Consider the following 5,863-nt stretch of genomic DNA (forward strand, 5'->3'; position numbering starts at 1 on the left):
AGAAACGAAGCTCTTATTGTAGCACTTTGGCATTAAAATTACTCATACGACATTGTTGGGGAAATGTCATTCTTGTAATGGCATCCCAAAAATGGAATTGGCACTTTTTGGCTCTATTGTGGAATTGTCATTCTTATAATGGTGTTTTGGCACTGGAATCACCACTTTCTAGGACTATTACGGAAATGTCATTCTTATAATGGTATCTCAACCTTGTTGCAAAAATGACATTCTTATCATGGCATCTCAACCTTGTTGCAAAAATGACATTCTTACCATAACATTTTAGCACTAGAATCGGCACTTTTTAGCACTGTTGTGGAAATGACATTCTTATTATGGCATCTCAACCTTATTAGGGAAATAGAATCAGCACTTTCTTGTGCTGTTTTGGAAATGGCATTCTTATTATGGCAGCTCAACCTTTCTGCTTGATGGACAATGTTGGTACCTTATGATCTGATTCATTGTTATTCTCTGGAATCGACACCTTATGGCCTAACTGATTGATTTGATGCAGAAATAACTCCTTTATCACGTATTTCGGCATTCCTAATTTTTCTTACGTAGAGATCACGTATTTATCACACGTCTTCGTACTTCTGAAGGGATCTTTCTTGAATCTATCCAGATGTTTAGAGAAAACATATCCTGAGCAAATAAAGGGAAGGTTGATCTAGAGAAATGTTGTAGGGGCTTGATCCTACATCATTAAACCCAAAGAGTGAATTTGGAGTCTTGACATCGGGAGTGGTCCCATCCTATGTACAAGATTGATGTTTCACTAAGAATTTATTGGAAAGCGGTTTCTCCATAATTCTTTTCTTGTGAACATAGAAATTTGTTTTGGGATTGCAATTGCAAAGTTGAGGCACATGCATTCCGAAGTGATCAGGAGTACAAGAGTACAATGGTGATCGAGATTGAGATGATTGAGGGTACACAAATACAAGGTGATCACGAGATTGGGATTATTGAAAGTACATGGTACGATGGTGATCATGAGATCAGAATGATTAAAACTATATGGTGCAATGGTGATCATGAGATCAGGATGACTGAAAGTACACGAGTATAATAATGATCACGAGATCGAGATAATTTAAAGTACATGGTACGATGGTGATCATGAGATCAGAATGATTGAAAGTACACAGGTACGATAGTGATCACGAGATTTGAATGATTGAAAGTACACGGGTACGATGGTTATCACGAGATCAGAATGATTGAAAGTACACGAGTATGATGGTGAACACGAGATCAAAGTTATTGAAAGTACACGGGTACAATGGTGATCATGAGATCAGAATGATTGAAAGTACATGGGTACTATAGTGATCACGAGATCTAGATGATTGAAAGTACATGAGTACTATGGTGATCACGAGATCATAATGATTGAAAGTACACGGGTATGATGGTGATCACGATATCAGAATTATTGAAAGTATATAGGTACGATGTTGATCATGAGATCGGAATGATTGAAAGTACACGGGTACGACGGTGATCGTGAGATCGAGATAATTGAAAGTACATGGATATGATGGTGATCACAAGATCAAAATTATTGAAAGTACATGGGTACTATGATGATCTCAAGAGGTCGAGATCATTGGAAATTCCACGTGCATGATGGTGATCTCGAGATTGGAATTATTGGAAGTACACAGGTACAAGGGTGATCATGAGATCGGGATAAAATCAAATGCTTAGGGAAACATAACCCTATGCAAATAAGAGGGTTGAACGTAATCTTATGTAAAATTTAAAATATTTTTCAAAGATTCTCCATTTTCATGCTTCTGCACTTGTACAACACAGATTCTTATAAAATGGTTAGCATACAACTGAATATCTATCCATGATAACATCAAATGTGATGTTGTTGCCATCAACCTTTGTTGAAGAAAGGATGATTATAACTTTATGATCAATTGTCCTTCAAGGTCAGGAAATGAAATGCTTATGCAATTTTGAAAATTTTATTTGAAAATTTGTGATTATTCACATTTTAACTTGGCAAGGCACAATTCCGCATTATCCATATCTTCGTCATCTGTGTGGGCTTGACAATTATTTCTGGTGAACTATAACTGAATGGGTATAAGTGGTATTGGATGATGTGGGCTAATGACTAAGCCTAGTTCTGAACAAAAGGGATGACCGGGTCATTCTTCTCCAGAATACACTTGTAAGGCAATAACCATGGCATTTGCCCCCAGTTGTATTGGCCTTTTTACTTTACAATAATTGCTCCACTTCTTAGGCTAGGACCTTCCAATGTTCAGAAATCAATCCTCACAGATCATATGCCCCTGAATCAGAAAATTACCCCACTGACAACACATCTTCCTCCCTCATTTTTTAGAATAGAAGCGCCCCTGGTAGTAGACTTTTTTTTTTATATCCATAGAAGTGAGCAGTTATCAAGATTATATTGTCGCAAGCAGTAAATTTATTTGATCATGAACTTCTTTATGTTCTTTCTTGCATCATCAATTCTTTTGAGAGACCAATGCAGAGAGAGATATTTACACGGAGAAATATATGATGGATATAATTTGAAAAACTGTAAGAGTGAGAGGACCGAACTTGATTATTATTTCATCAAAATGCCTACGTATCCCAAAGTAGGGATCAGGTCAAACGTAGTTCAGAAAGGATACAGAGATATGAATATTGAATGTTGGGAAATGGGGGGCCGTACTTTATCATTATGGCTAAGTTTCCTACGTACCTCAAATGATGATTAGACCTGTAGTTCGGACTAATGACTTGATGCCAAAGCTCAATAATTAAGTTCCATCATAGCCGGATGAGCTCGGAGATGTCGATGAGAATCTTTATCATCAGTTAGTCCAGGAGGACTTTAGTAGGTTGTAATGGGGTTTAGGACCAGGTTCCAAAGGATGGAAAAAGCTCAAAATGCTTCCAAAGCCTAATCTGATCTTTGATGACTTCTTTCATATGTCAAGTAGGAAAATGACAATTTTACCCACAACTTCCAATTTTTCTTAGATCACTGGATTTTGATTCTTGAGATCAACTTTTTTTTTGTCTCAATTTGGAATGGCCCCAACTTTGGCCTGTCATACATTCTCTTCTTCTTCTTCTTCTTCTTCTTTTTTTTTTTTTTTTTTTTTTTAGTTTTCAAGTCTATAAGAGAAAACACTTAAAGTGAACCAAGAATCGGTCCAAGCTTGAACTAACTTGTCCAAAGGAACCCACTCAGTGGTACCACATTCTCTCTCCTACAAAATCCTGAAGATTATTCTCTCTCCTTACCACCTCACAAGATCTTGAAGATGCTATGGAGAGGTTCCTTTCTAAATTAGTCAAGATTGCAAGATATTGGTTAATATTGCAGTGAATGAATAAAATCTGTTAATTTTGGAAACAATTTCTCTTTCCTCACACAATATCTCAGAGAATGAAGATTTTTACTAAGATTGAATTTTATTTTATTTTATTTTCTTTCTTTTCTTAAAGAAAACTTGTAGAAGGAAGGAGGCAAGACCAAAGTCCTATAAAAACCCCCTCTCCCCTCCCAGGATGATGATTCCCCTTAGTTTATTTTCTAGTTTTTTTTTTCTTTTTTTGCCTAGTTTATGCTTAGTTCTCTTCTCTCTCTCCTTATGTTTCTTCAAATTTTTATTCAAGTGATTAATGATAATGCAATTCAGTTTTTAATTGTTAGTTTGTTTAATTATTAGTTTACTTTGTTAATTTAGTTCATAGTTTAGTTAATTTAATTAGTGCAATCCATGATTCTAGCTTTCAAACTTTCTAGTTCTAGGAAAGAATTGGTTCAAGTGACAAGAATCAAGAGTTTTCAAGTTCAAGAGAGCAATTTCTTCATCAATTATTTTGTTCCAATACCGTCACTCCAAATCAATCAAATTTCAATTCAGCTTACACATAATCAAGGTATGACAAAGTTTATTAGTAGAATTAATATTTTTATTTAAGTACAAGTAGTCGAATTAGGATTTTTATGATTTTTTTTTCCTTTTCCTTATGTTCTTATTTATATATGTGCTATAATTGAAGGTGATTCCTATAGTAGTGCCTCTCCTGGAAATTCGGCCAATGTATTGAGAATTTTTCTTTACTTATTTGCTTTCTATTTCAGTTCTTCATTTGTTAGTTTAGCTTTATTATTTACAAATTCATTTTTTTAGTTGTTATTTTTTAGCATTTATTTTGCGTCTCTAATTAAAGTAATAAGGTGTTAGAACTGTTTAATTTAGATGTTGAATGTGTATGTCATTTTCTTTCATTCATATGTATGTTCTAGGACCGTAATCTAAAAACAACAATCCCTTGTTCACTCTCACCATACTTAGAGTAGGTAAGATAGAGTGACTAATCTCCTTGTGATCGATCTGTTAGCTACTATATACTGTATGCTTGTGGTAATATATTTTTAAATTCAAACAAGTTTTTGGCGCCGTTTCCGAGGAGATATAATCATTTTATTTTTCTTACTTTAGGTTAATCAAACAAAAAAAAAAAAAAAATAGAGAAAAGAGTGAAACCCTAGATCCCTGTCGGTTAACAAAAAAAATAAAAAAAAATCCATAAAATAATTCCTTTTTTTTTTTCTTTTATTCCAATAATTCAAGCTTTTACCAAGAGTGGAAACATAAACATATAGTAGTCCCCACTCTACTGCAGAATCCCAAGATTCAATTGTAGGTGGATCCAAAGACTATATGGATCCCTAGCTATCAACCTACAGGCAACCTTACAACTTTGGACTCATTGTTTAAATTATTGAGGGGTCATATCAATTGACCGATTTTTACCCTCTATTTTAGTTGTAATTAATTAATTTTTCAAAAACCACAATTTTGCTTTAGGTGGTTAGTGCATGAGTGTGTGGACCTGTGATTCTACCAATCGTTTAGTAAGAGTACCTATTTTAAGAATGGAAAAACAAACTAAGCCTACTTTAAAGGATAGATTCTACCCAGCCAGGGCAGCCCAACCTTTTTGCATTATTTTACAAGTTGTCACGGGGAACAACTATGAGCTTAAAACTCAATTCATAACTATGTTACCCCCACTTCCATGGGCTATCCTCTAAGGATGCTTATTTGTTCCTGAGAGAATTTGAGGAGGTTTGTGTCCTCATTAAGATACAACAGCTCAGTGATGATGCTGTTAAACTTAGATGCATTACTTTTTCGCTCAAGGATGGAGCAAAAAGATGGCTTTATGAGCTGCCAACTAATTCCATTACTACATGGGATCAGTTTACTGTAGCGTTATTGAGAAAAAAAAATTTCTTGCATAAAATGAACAAACTCAAAAGCAAGATCATGCAGTTCCGACAAAAACCTCAAGAGTCATTTTCCAGACTCATGGAAAGGTTTCAAGACCTTCTCCAAGAGTGTCCCCACCATGGTATTGACAAATGACATCTTTGCCAAATAATCTATAATGGAATAGACTACCATACCAAGCAGATGTTAGAGTCTATGTGTCCTACAAGCTTCACAGCTTTTGCAGACGAAAACGAAGCTTGAAACTTTTTGGTTGACCTAGCTGAAAAGACAAGAGAATGGGAGTCTACTCATGAAAGTGAGAGAACTATAGGAGGTAAAGGGTGCTATGTCGATGGGATAGCAGCCAAGGAGGCCCATTTAGATAGCCTCATTAAGAGAATAGAAGCCCTTTCCCTAAAGCACATACCCTAGTCCACCAAGTCCAAAATCAGGTTCTAAGGGAATTAAGGAGGCCCATCCAACTTTCATAACCAAGGGCAGCCTAGTCCCCAGAGGCCCAATTTTACACCACCACCTTATTCTTTTCCTCGGCCTAATCTAGGTCCTCAGTCAAATTTTGTTAGGCC

The 5,863-nt window shown here is 35.5% G+C and overlaps 1 non-coding gene across 1 annotated transcript; it reads right to left on the minus strand.

Moving 5' to 3' along the window:
• Positions 1–5,312: 5,312 nt before the first annotated feature.
• On the minus strand, positions 5,313–5,419 carry LOC122067469. Its single transcript, XR_006136744.1, has one exon. It is a non-coding gene; the product is annotated as a small nucleolar RNA R71 (small nucleolar RNA).
• Positions 5,420–5,863: the final 444 nt, after the last annotated feature.

Source organism: Macadamia integrifolia, unplaced genomic scaffold, assembly GCF_013358625.1.
Source record: "Macadamia integrifolia cultivar HAES 741 unplaced genomic scaffold, SCU_Mint_v3 scaffold292, whole genome shotgun sequence".
Classification (NCBI taxonomy): Eukaryota; Viridiplantae; Streptophyta; class Magnoliopsida; order Proteales; family Proteaceae; genus Macadamia; species Macadamia integrifolia.